Source organism: Mytilus galloprovincialis, chromosome 12, assembly GCF_965363235.1.
Source record: "Mytilus galloprovincialis chromosome 12, xbMytGall1.hap1.1, whole genome shotgun sequence".
NCBI classification, from domain to species: Eukaryota; Metazoa; Mollusca; class Bivalvia; order Mytilida; family Mytilidae; genus Mytilus; species Mytilus galloprovincialis.
The window spans coordinates 13,818,380-13,831,195 of NC_134849.1; the positions used below are offsets into that span (position 1 = coordinate 13,818,380).

The 12,816-nt window shown below is 30.5% G+C and overlaps 1 long non-coding RNA gene across 1 annotated transcript; it reads left to right on the plus strand.

Moving 5' to 3' along the window:
* The first annotated feature begins 627 nt into the window (after positions 1 to 627).
* LOC143054839 (uncharacterized) lies at positions 628 to 11,458 on the plus strand. The gene is made up of 5 exons (XR_012971841.1): positions 628 to 696; positions 6,870 to 7,286; positions 8,682 to 8,759; positions 9,725 to 9,906; positions 11,141 to 11,458. It is a non-coding gene; the product is annotated as an uncharacterized LOC143054839 (long non-coding RNA).
* Positions 11,459 to 12,816: the final 1,358 nt, after the last annotated feature.

Genomic DNA, 12,816 nt, shown 5'->3' on the forward strand with positions numbered 1-12,816 from the left:
ATTTTCTCCACCATGAATAGATTACCGTAATATGCATATGAGGGTTTGTACTTTCCACAGTGTACAATCATTAAACATTTTCGATTTTAGAATTCTACTTTATTTTGTCAAATAAATCTTTAAAAAGTTTAAATTTATCATATGAAATCATTTTTTTTTTAAATATATTTACAAGAACATGAAAAAGATGTTTTAAATATATATGTGTTTGATTTTTTCTATTGTAAATTATTATACAAATTGCCATGACATAATTTGAAGATATATATTCCAAAATCGTATCACGGTTTACACATACAAAAATTCCACATACAAACGTCTCTGCATGACGTGTTACTTTGAAATTTCCCAGGGAATTATTCAATTTATAAATAGATTTATTATAAATACATCGATTTTTTTTTCAATTTGTACAAGAGGAGTATTTTTTATTTGCAATGCTAAAAGAACTCTGTATCAGCTTACACGATGTTTTGAGAAATGTTATTTTTAACTGCAATATTGATTATCCATGTCATTCGTTGTTTAGGAAATACACATTCTAAAAATATAAACGTTGAATTCCCCGATTTTTTTTCTTCTAAATATAGCGTTCATTGATTATATGATTTAATTTTTATTTAAATCGGTGCATAAATCTTTTTAATTTCATTAATGTCTTTCTTCTGGACAAGACAGAGTTGCAGAAAACAATATGTAAGACTAAATATTTAACTTGCTAATATTTTTTTTCAAAAAATGTAGCCTATGCTGACACATTGTTCATTCATTTTATAGGGGTGCAAGTAGGGTACCTAATAACTCTGAAAAAGTTAACGAAATAATAAACGGCCATACTTTTCTTTTGTGTGAACTGTTACTTGATAGGGTTGTCAGCTTTTTGATATTTGCATCACATTCTTTTCAATTCAATTGAATTGGTATTATTCGTTTTACTCCTAATTGAAACGGGAAAGTATAGATCTTTTGAAAACAGAGTCTTTTGTGCTGCCCCTGAAGACATGACCTTACATGTTATACACACTTTCGAAGAACCAAGAATATTGTTTAACTCAATGTTTACAAAAAGCTTGAACAAATGATAACTTTGAATTAATAAATTGAAATATCAAATGATCATGCATTTTAAAAATGAAACAGAAATAATATATATTTCGTTATCATTATATAATGTTTTGATTCATTCTTATAAAAGTTTGTTCTTTTTTTATTTATCAATTTCGTTTCATTTCTGTTCGTTGCGGTTTTTTTTATTTGTTAACTTCTTTTATTTCTGTTTTTTTCTCTCGTTTCGTTTCTTTTTATTTGTGTCGTTTCTATGTCGTTTTGCACTGTACAATTATCACCCTTCAAGTTAAAGGAGAAGTTATAAAAAATATGATTGTAATGTTTAAAAAAAACCCGATCTTGCTCGTCTATTAACTATTTTCAGAGTTAATCCTACCATCAGGTTATTATGTCATTTCATTTGATTATTATCTATTTCCAATCGTGAAGATACCTTACTTGAGTCATCTAGTCTTCTTTCATCCATGTCCAAATTACCATCTTTTGATAAATTCGCTGCCGGTTACTTCTTAGTTAACACATGGTTAACCAATCGTTTTGTCGTAATGAAATATTAGGGTTACATGATCAGTTCTCAATTGTATATATAGCTATTTGCAATCTTTTTTTTTTTAAATATAGATGAAAAAGGTATTAGTTTAAATTAAATATAGTAATATGATTTGACAAAATGAGAACATGAAGAACATTTTCGTTTTGTTAAATGAAACATGTGAAAAAATGAAAACAATTTTACGAATTTTTGGTCCACAATGCTTTTCAACTTCGTTCTTTATTTGACCTTTTTAACTTTTTTTTTATTCGAGCGTCACTTTATGATGAGTCATTTGTAGACGAAACACGCGTTTGGCGCAAATACAAAATTTAAATCCTATTATCTATGATGAATTTATTAACTTGATTTATTAAATATTTTGAAGAGAAACACGAGAAACACTGAAATATACGTTACCCCCACGACTACTACCTTCCTCATTTGTTAATTGTCTTTGCAAGAAAGAGAAAGCGCTCGTCTGTCTTAACAGATAATAACATTTATCAGTCTTATGATGATATGTGACCCTAAACATTAGACCTCTTGGTTATACAGATATTTTAAATTTTGGACTTCTTCATAAAATACATTGGTATTTATTGGAAATGTTGACAAATTGACAATCACTTTTGCTTAATTACTATTCCCTGTTGAGAAGAGGTTTCCCCAAATTATGTCATTCATTTGTAATTTTATAAATATTTCAAGTTTAGGGTAAATAAAATATGTATGTCTCTTCTAATCACAACATTTTTATCCCCATAAGATAAAAAAAAAAACTTTATTGAATTTGGTAAATCCCTGTTGGAACCTTTTTTACCATATACATCTGTGACATTACATGACTCATTTACTTCCCGGTTCACAAATAGACGTGATGACCTCATTACCTTAGTAATATATGATTTAACCTATTTCCCAATTATCATATATATATAGTTCGTATATATAATACAATTCAACAAATCATAATAGAAATATATTTACTATTTCACAGTAGTTAAATGACCTCTTGATGTGTTTGTATGGAATAAATACAGGTTATACATTCTCTTTTGAATCTTGAAAATGTTGTCTTGGACAATCTATAAATCATTTAAGCATATATTTTTGTCATATGACCTGACTAATAAATTTTAGAAAATTGCAAACCATTTCTTGTTAACGCTAATTATGAAATTATTCAGTTCTAAATTTAGGCAAATATTTCCGTACCTATAAATACATGAAATAAAATTAAGCACAAATAGATATTTAAAAAACCTGATTGGATATCAAAAGTTATTGATGCATGTGTTATGCTTGTTTTATTGGTATTTTTGTCTTTACCATATTATGTTTACCCATGTTTAGGACACGCAGCTATACTATTATTTATACGATCTATTAACATGATTAACTTTTTAAGCATATATTTGTCATATGACCTGACAAATAAATTTTGAAAAAAATGAAACCATTTTCTGCTTACGTTTATTCTAATATTATTTCTAAATTTAGGCACATATTTCCGTATCTATTAATACATGAAATAAAGATCAACACAAATAAATATTTAAAAACCCTCATTGGAAATAAAATGTTCGTGATGCATACATTGTATGTGTTATGCTTGTTTAATTGGTAGTTTGGTCTTAACCATGTTTACGCATATTTAGGACAAGCACCTGCATTAATAGTTTGTTAATACTTATACGTTGACTTATTTCTTTTAATAAAACGTTAATCATAAGCTTTGGTCGAGTTCGTGTTGCTAAGCCATTGGTTTTATATGTTGTGTTTTGTGAAAGACTGTTTGTCTGTTGGCTTTTTTTTTCTTTTTTAGCCATGGCGTTTGTAAGTTTATTTTCGACTATGATATATATATAATAATTACAAAATATTTCAAGCGAGTTTGAATTTGTACAGGTTTTATAACTGGTTGGCCCTTTATGCTGAATACTTTACCTCAAGCGATAGGCTTATATAACACATTACGGTCCCTGCTGTATTGATTTTCGGTTTCAAAACAGTGAATTTTCTCGTAGAATGCTATATTATTACGTTATCGTTCAATGACGTCGGATAGCTCATTCATAAAAAAAGCATATGACGTGGGAGTATGATTGGAAGAGCCCAAACAATATATATTCAAATTTTACCACGAGTGTGTACTCAAATAAACTCATCATAGATACAAGGATTGAAATTTTGATTTGCACCAAACGCGAGTTCGTCTACAAAAGACTCATCATGAAGTGACGCTCGAATAAAAAAAAAGTTAAAAATGCCAAATAAAGAACGAAGTTGCAGAGCATTGAGAACCAAAACTTTATAAAAGTTTTGCCAAATACATCTCAGGTAATTTTTTCCCACGGTTAAAACCCCTTAATATTTCAAAAAATAGAAAATTTTGTAAACAGTTAATTATGACCATATAAATGATAATTCATGTCAACATAGACGTAAGTTTTTGAAGAAAATTATATTATAATAATGTAATTAGATTCACATTATGTTTGGATTTGAATACATTATGTTATATTGAGCGAGTACGTAAAATAACATAAAAAAGCCTTCAAATTCTTTATGAACATTAAAAAGTAGATATATTTTACGATTGGTACTATTGATCGAGTAAAACGCTCCTGTGATAGAAGGTCATAATAGCAATATTTATCGTTAATCCCTACGCATATCTCATCTGATTCAGTCATTCCCTAATCGTTGTATTACGTCTTTGAGATGTGATACAAAATTACAAAATGTCATAGAAGTTATCAGCTACGTTACAGTATATATATTAGAAGACGTCTAACACTTAGTTTCATCAGGGGTAAAACGGTACAACATAGTGTCTATCGGGAGTTAAAACTTTAACAATGTAACACTGTTTCTCTGTTCTGTTTCGTTCAATGCTTTTATTATTTTAGTATTTTTGACATGATATTGTCAGTTTTTTTTCGTCGCCGCATGAGTTTGAATATCTCTATGGTATCTATTTTCTCTGTTTTATAAATCATTGGTTACAATGCCAACTAGTCAATAACAGACAAAGATCCAGATCCAGCGCTGGCCTCTAATAACTTGGTTGTACTGTTATTTTATTTATCTATTATCAATTGATAAGAGGGTTACTAACTAAGAAATTTACTTTTAAAGTATATGATAAAAGGAAATGTATCATAACATAAAAGAGGAACGAAAGATACCAAAGGGACAGTCAAACTCATAAATCTAAAACAAACTGACAACGCCATGGCTAAAAATGAAAAAGACAAACAGAAAAACAATAGTACACATGACACAACATAGAAAACTAAAAAATAAACAACACGAACCCCACCAAAAACTAGGGGTGATCTCAGGTGCTCCGGAAGGGTAAGCAGATCCTGCTCCACATGTGGCACCCGTCGTGTTGCTTATGTGATTACAAATCCGGTAAATAGTCTAATTCGGTAGGTCACATTCATGAAAGGGAAGGGGATTGTAGTTACGACGTAAGGAACATATCCGATATCATTTGTGAAACGGTTATTCCATAACGGTTAACCAACTCGTGATGGCGTCCGTAAAATTTACGAAGGGATGATTTCAACTTCACCATTTGGAACTCTTGGTTTAATAGCTTCCTTGTGAGCAGTAACCCTCTATCAAGAAAATCATGATAGGAAATGCAAGCACGGGAATATCGTATCAATTGGGAGATATATACCCCGTATGCAGGTGCTGCTGGAATGTTGCTACTTAGAAATGGAAAGTTCACAATTGGAAAGCTGAAATCATCTCTTTTGTCGTAAAGTTTTGTTTTCAACCGACCCTCATTGTCAATTTCTAGATGTAAGTCAAGATATGAAGCCGACTTAACTGTATCTGTAGTATCCTTTATCTCCAATTCGATAGGATAGATGCGTTCCACATAGTCACCAAATTTTGAATTGTTTAGTGAAAGAACGTCATCTATATAGCGGAAAGTAGAGTTAAAGGATATTGCTAACTTCTTATCTTTCTTCCTAAGAAGTTCCTGCATGAAGTCAGCCTCATAATAATAAAGAAACAAGTCGGCAAGTAGAGGGGCACAGTTTGTTCCCATTGAGATGCCGACAGTCTGTTGAAAAACACGTCCTCCGAACGTTACAAATATGTTGTCAATCATGAAATCAAGCATCCTGATAATATCGGTTTCAGGGAATTTTTTGTTTGAATCAGAGTGATTCTTTACAAAGTATGATTTATCCCTCCCTAAGACAAGATACTTGTATCTACGTTGGCCATTCTTTTTTATGAAGCAAAGTAATACCAACTCTTTCAATTGTCTTTTAGTTTGGAATGTGGAATACTTGTGTACAGAGTAGAAAAGTCAAATGTTTTAATACTGTTACAAGATGAAAGAGAGTTAGATTGTATGTACTCTAAAAGATCTTTGGAATTTTTTATTGTTCGCATGAAATATTGCTAGTCCGACAATATATATATCATATAGTTCAAAGTCATAATGAAATACTGCCCAGAACAATATTTCTGTATGAAAAGTGTCTTGGTCCATAAAATTCGGTTTTGAACAATTTTTTTTCACAGTGAAATTATGTCAATGAATATATATTTATATACCTATGATGAGCAAAACTAGTTTTCTGTTAATAAGTGAATATATTTACCGTTTTGGTTGTAGCTGTTATTATCAAATCAAAGAAACATTCTAAAAATATTATTATTCAAAATTATTTGACTAAACAAAATTTCATGACAATCCATACATGGTATATTGTCTTAATGTTCAAACATTTAACCTTGGATATTCTCCTTTTACCATGACAAAATGTAATCTATGAATTTTTGTCTGTAATTTGAAATTTGTCCTTTTTTCGACATTTGTTTTTATAGTTGGAGACAAATTTCATAATACATAGCCATGAACTAATGGGTAGGGGAACAATACTTCATACGACTATATGTTGTTTGACAGCGAAAGTGAGAAAAGCAATCGAGTTGAGATGACCAATGATAATCTGTTTATCGCTATTTTACCTGTGGCGACGTTGTCAATTTCATGTCAATTTCGCCACGTGTCCTTAGTTTCTAGCGATAATTTTTCCATCTCAAGCGAGAAGCTAATATGAAAATTATCACAAAAAAAGATCAAAAGAAAAATGCACAAAATAGCGATAACATTATTTATATGAAAATAATTCTCGAATCTCAAATCTCACCACAATAAGAATTAATTCAATAAACAGTTTTTATTTTAATCGGAAAATTCGACAATTTAAATTTTGTTTATTTCAAGAGTTGTCTTAGCGTCACCAAAGTATTGGAGAGACCTGCAGAATAATTCTTACCAATTACAAGTAAGAATAGTTACAGAGAATAGACCAACATCATTTACAATATGTCTGTTGATAAAGAATCTACTTTGTTAAAATTAACGCTTGAGGGAGAAATAATAACTTCTGAAACCGTGTCAACGGATGAATTATCGAATGTTATCATAACCATGAATACAGAAAGAAAGAAACTAGTTATGTCTTTCCACTGGACGGAAGTACATTCCAAACCTAAGGCATTAACAACACTTATTATCGCATGGGCAACAACACGAAACAGCAAGTTATTTGAAAATAATGTTTTGACAATCGAAGAGAATGATATCAAAAGCAATTTTTCAAAGATTAAAGAAATCCTTGAGGATAGGATTATACCGAAGGTTAGTGTTATATCAATTTTCTACAACCCAAATTTCTCATAGACATTTAAAAAGTATCTATCTGATGTTTTTAGAGATAGAAACGTATTTATTATGTTTATCATCAAGGGTTACAGAGTATGAACCATGAAATAGGGTAAATTATTTGCAGCTCCTACTCAGACTTTGTAAAACGTCATCAGTGTCTGAGCAGAAAGTTGATGAACCAGGGGTATGTCAAAGAACGTCTCGTCCTTTTTCTTAAAAAGTTTATCAGAAGGTACCAATACCTTGGTGATACATAATCCGTATCAACTTCACATGATGGTCATGATGTATAGATTCTGCGTACTGAAGTTGTTTATCATCTTAACAAGGTGTTATATTGTTCTTTCATTTGTTATTGTTCTATTATTAATATTATTTTTACTATTGGATTGTTTTATGTAATATCCATTTAACGTGGCTCTGTACTTAAACATCCCGTCAATGGGTTTGTATTATCTTTCATTTTTTGCTGGTGTGTTTTGTATATGCGACTTTTTGTGTTTCTTTGGTTCTTAAAACGTGACTGTGTACATTAAAAGATCCCGTCAATATGATATTGTTCTATAATTTGTCATTATGATATATTTCTATTATGGATTTGAAAATACGTTGAACCACAACCGTCAAAATTATCCAATCGCGTAGTGAAATGAACTATTTGTGGATTCTTATAAATTCTATATAACTTTTGGACTATTTTCAATCTCGGTCTATTTCTGAAATTAATTCTTACATACTTTGATTGTATGCTAACATTGCGCATGTGAAATTTTTAAATTGTTTGTATATACATTGAACGACAAATTTATGTGACGTATACAATTTTCTGACGTCAGACACGCGAATCAATGAATGTGATTGAAGATAAATGTTTTTTGTGTTCTGTTTAATTGTTCCTTTTAAAACTGTTACACGATGATGACTGCTGTACCCATATTTTGACTATTTTATTTATTATGTCTGGTTAGTTCATGCATCATTGTAAATATAACGGAATTTGATGAGACTGTCACCAAAGTGAGAGGTTTAGCGCTATAAAACCAGGTTTTATCAACCATTTTCTACATTTGAAAAAGTCAGGAATATGACAGTTCTTGTCCATTCGTTTTTGATGTGTTTTGTCATTTGATTTTGCCATTTGATTATGGAATTTCAGATTTTATTCTCCTCAGAGTTCAGTATTTTTGTGATTTTACTGTTTACTCGTTGATTCGGATGTCATAAAAATTGACAATTTACATATTTGTGTTTAAGATATCATTATCTTCATAAATAACTTTAAAAAATGAAGCCATAACCTGAAAGCTACATTGTACCTACAATAGAAACAGGTTTTACAAATATGCAATTCTTAAATTATTTTCATAGATAACATTTAATCCGAGAGCAGACTTCACCAGCTTGTTAGATTACGGCATCAAACTTCAGAATATATTTGACATACAGGTATATATTCTATGCATGAGTAACTCCAGACAATATCAGGTTTCAAATGTTCAAGCATATCTTTTAATGGAAACTATGCTAGGAAAAAGAAACACTCCATACCGACAGTTTCACATAGGTGAATCAGCAAATCGTTGATACTGAATATTTCTATACATTTATCTTAAAGTATATTTAAAAATTTGGAATATATCGTAAGTATTTATGAATAAGTTCAGGTCACAGTTTTCTTTAAATATTGATCCAGTACATAACTTTACAATTGAACTTAACAGTATATTCTTTTTAAGGGTAGTATTTTTGAAGCCAATTATGAATACAAATTTATAATTCTTAACACAAGACGTCCAAGAATTCAGTCAAGTATTAGTACTAGTACCTGTAATAGAGAACAAGTAAATACATTGTTAATGACACATTGACATTCCTGATAATATGTTTACAAAACGTATTAGTTTGTACCTATTACTTCGACTAAATAAAACTGAGAATTGAAACGGGGAAGGTGTAAAAGAGACAACATCTGATTAAAGAGGAGAAAACAGTCCAAGGCCCTAATGCTTTTAAATTTGTATATTACTTGTTTTTAATTCCTAACAAATGTTTCTGAAAGAGAGATACTTTCATATAGTCATTGTAAATAGTTATCTAAGGTACCAGGAGTATATTTTGATACGCCAAACGCACGTTTTGTCTACATAAGACTCATCAGTGACGCTGAGATCAAAATAGTATAAAGCCATACAAGTTTGAAATTGAAGAGCATTGAGGAACCAAAATTCCAAAAAAGTTGTCCAAATACGGCTAATTAATGAGAGGATAAAAGTCAAACATAAACTTTTAACATGTATTGATACTTACATATACAAATTATAGACAGAGAAGCAAAACATATCGACTTTTCATGTAACGTTGTTTTAGCAACTCAGATAGCAAAATATAACTATAACTTGTTTTTATAACAGGCATGTGTGCAGTGCATAAATGCAAGGAAAAATGAAAAAGGCGCTCTCGTGATGAATAAAAGCAACACTTTAGATGAAATATGTACGATGTATAACATACAAAATTACGAGAATTTGCCTATGCATGTGTCTAACGTGATAAGTCAAATGAATATAGAAGAGCTTTTAACAAAAAAGAATGGGTATGTACACTGATTATTTGATATAGATATTCGATAAAAATGTTTGTTCTAAATCTGTATACAGAATTTTACTTTATTTATATTCTATGTCAGTTTAAAATTTAGTCAGCTTGAAAAAAACATGAAAAATGCGTACAGTGATGAATACATTTTTTTCTCATCTATATTTCGTCTATTATTTAATTAATTGAATTATACAGTTATGTTCCAAGTCAAATTATTTCAAACTGATTAAGCATGATCGGTTGACTTATCATCAAAATCAAGTTTAGCAATCCGTTTGATAGAATATAATTGCTAATTCAATAGTTACTATGCTATGCATATTGTTAAACTCTAGATCTTTTGAAAATAAAATGTATAGCTTTCTCGTCCAGTTCCATTCAGATAAGCGTCATTTTAGCAAAAATGGTGAAGTAAAACATATTAAGACATCTGATTATTATCACTGTATTGTCTTTTCGACTATCAATCCCCGAGGGTATCACCAGCCCAGTAGTCAGCGATTTGCCATTGATATGACTTACAGTTATCAATAGGTGTGTTTCTCTCGGTTTTGATTTATGACCAAGATTTGCTTCAGTTAAATCGATTGATGACTATTGAGCAGCAGTATACTAAAATTGTCTTTATTTGAATGTTTCAACTATTAAGAAACAAAATTGTCAACTGAACCTTGCAACCTTGGAAGTTTTTAATATTTATTGGCTTTTCAATTTGGCATACTTTTAAGACTTTATATCCTCAATTATGTAGACTTTAACTTGGAAATAGACATGCGGTCACTTTGGAATTTTTAAATGACAAGAAGTAAAACCCTTCCCAAAGTGGGATGTCCGTTTGGAAGTGTGGGTTGTACATATACGTCCGGTCAAAATGGGGACATTAAATCCTATGTCTCGTGTAAAGAGGGTACCACGCTCGTTGCACGTTAAGAACCCCTGCAACAACTGTTTGAAGGGTCAATAGGTAGCCTGTTGCGAGGTAAAATCATAATCAATATACCCTTCATATTCAGGTGGCAGTCTGGCCTGCATCACGGACGGTTTCTGTTACAGAACTTACCTATTGTATTTAATGTTCATTTGTTCACATGCATGAAATATTTTTTATTTTAAGTAAGCAGTCAGAATTCAAGTAATTAATCAATGTAACAACATATATTCTAAAAAAGGTGTTAATTATTACTAAATTACTGTTAAACCCGGTTTACTTTTTTTTCTCTTTTATTAAGGACATGGTTTACAGCGTTAAAGAGGATAAAATTTTTATATAGAAGAAGAATGGCAAGAATTGTTAATATAACAAAAAAGCAGGAAGAATGGATGAGAAGAAATTCTCATCGATTTAGCAGCTATGAAGAAACTACAGCAGCTCGGAAAGATGAAAAGAAAAGGAAAAGAACAACATGCTTTTACCAACGTAGTATGGGGATAGAAATGGAGAACGATTCTTCACATCTATATTGCACGGGACTGAAAAAAAATGTCATCAAAAATCGACAAAAAATGTCCGGGATATCTAAAAACGACGATGTTAAGCATAATAGTAAATATTGTGCATCATCGATCTCTAAACATCATACTTCAGACAAGACTCATAAAGTTTGCGTACTTGCAAACTACCAAGACACATTAAAACGGTGTAACAAAATAGCATAAAATTGATGATCACGACTTAATCTGGCCATGTTGAATGGCTAAATGATACTTGACATACGTAATCATAAGTAAGCACTGTAAACGTAATTTAACAACTTAATTAAAAAAAAAATTGGTAAAATCTTATCAACATTAAACTGACAAAACAAACTATAATTGATGCAAAATTATAAAATATACTAAATAAAAGTAAAATTTAGTCGAGTTGTTGTTGGATTGTTCTAATAACTTTTACACAGAAATGCATAGAGACATAAGGTCTTCAACAATGATTATGGGTCTATGGTCAAAATTAGGGCTAAACAGTCAATCTTCACCTGTCACCCCAGGTCGAAAAATTGGGGAATTAAAAAAAGAAAAACAATTATCATTACAACAAGGGGTAAATTAATAAAAGTTAAAATGAACTGAGATTGCTATGCATAAACAGTTTGTTATGATTGTTTGGCATATCAAGAGACATTTCATGATACATAGAATAGTTTGTTAACGTTCAAACACGTTTTGTATTAACATTCAAAATAAAAAATCTTACTATACCATATGCGCATTTCAACAATTGATGTCTCAAAATATTTGGTTATCGAAAACCTAATACAAAAAAGCTATAGACTTGAAGAGATAATCAAACCAGAGGACAAACAATCAAGCCAGAAACGGACAATGAATCAATGATATACACGAGGAAGATACTTTCATAATTTTGAAATAACTTGAAAAAATATAAAACATCAAATTGAAATAAAGAAATAGCCGTATTTATGTTGAGTATTCTTCCAGTAACTATATATTTTCTTAAAGTTTGTGCCAAGAATTTTCTTTAATATATATTCAGGATAAATTCTACGGATCATCCCCATCCGTGTCAGTTGTTGAGATCCCCGCTCTTAAACCATCAATTTTCTTGTTCGTCATGTCGGGAAAAATCGAATGTTGTATAAGTGGAGTTCTCCTGAGGTATATATTTATCTGGTTCGGGAAATCTCGTAACAGAATTCTAGCTGTTACAATCATTAATAGTCGGCAGCATGTTGAACAGAAACATTTACATGCAAAACCCTAAATGACGAATATGGTATAATTGAGATTATTTTGTTAGATAGTTTGTCGCATAACTGACATATTCCTGTATTTACTAAATTAAAATTAAAAAATGGAAAAGATGTTTGTGGGCATCAACTCTTGTCAAAATCTTGCAATTGCGAGTAAAATCAAGAATGCTGATTTTTTTCCATTCTCATACTCATAC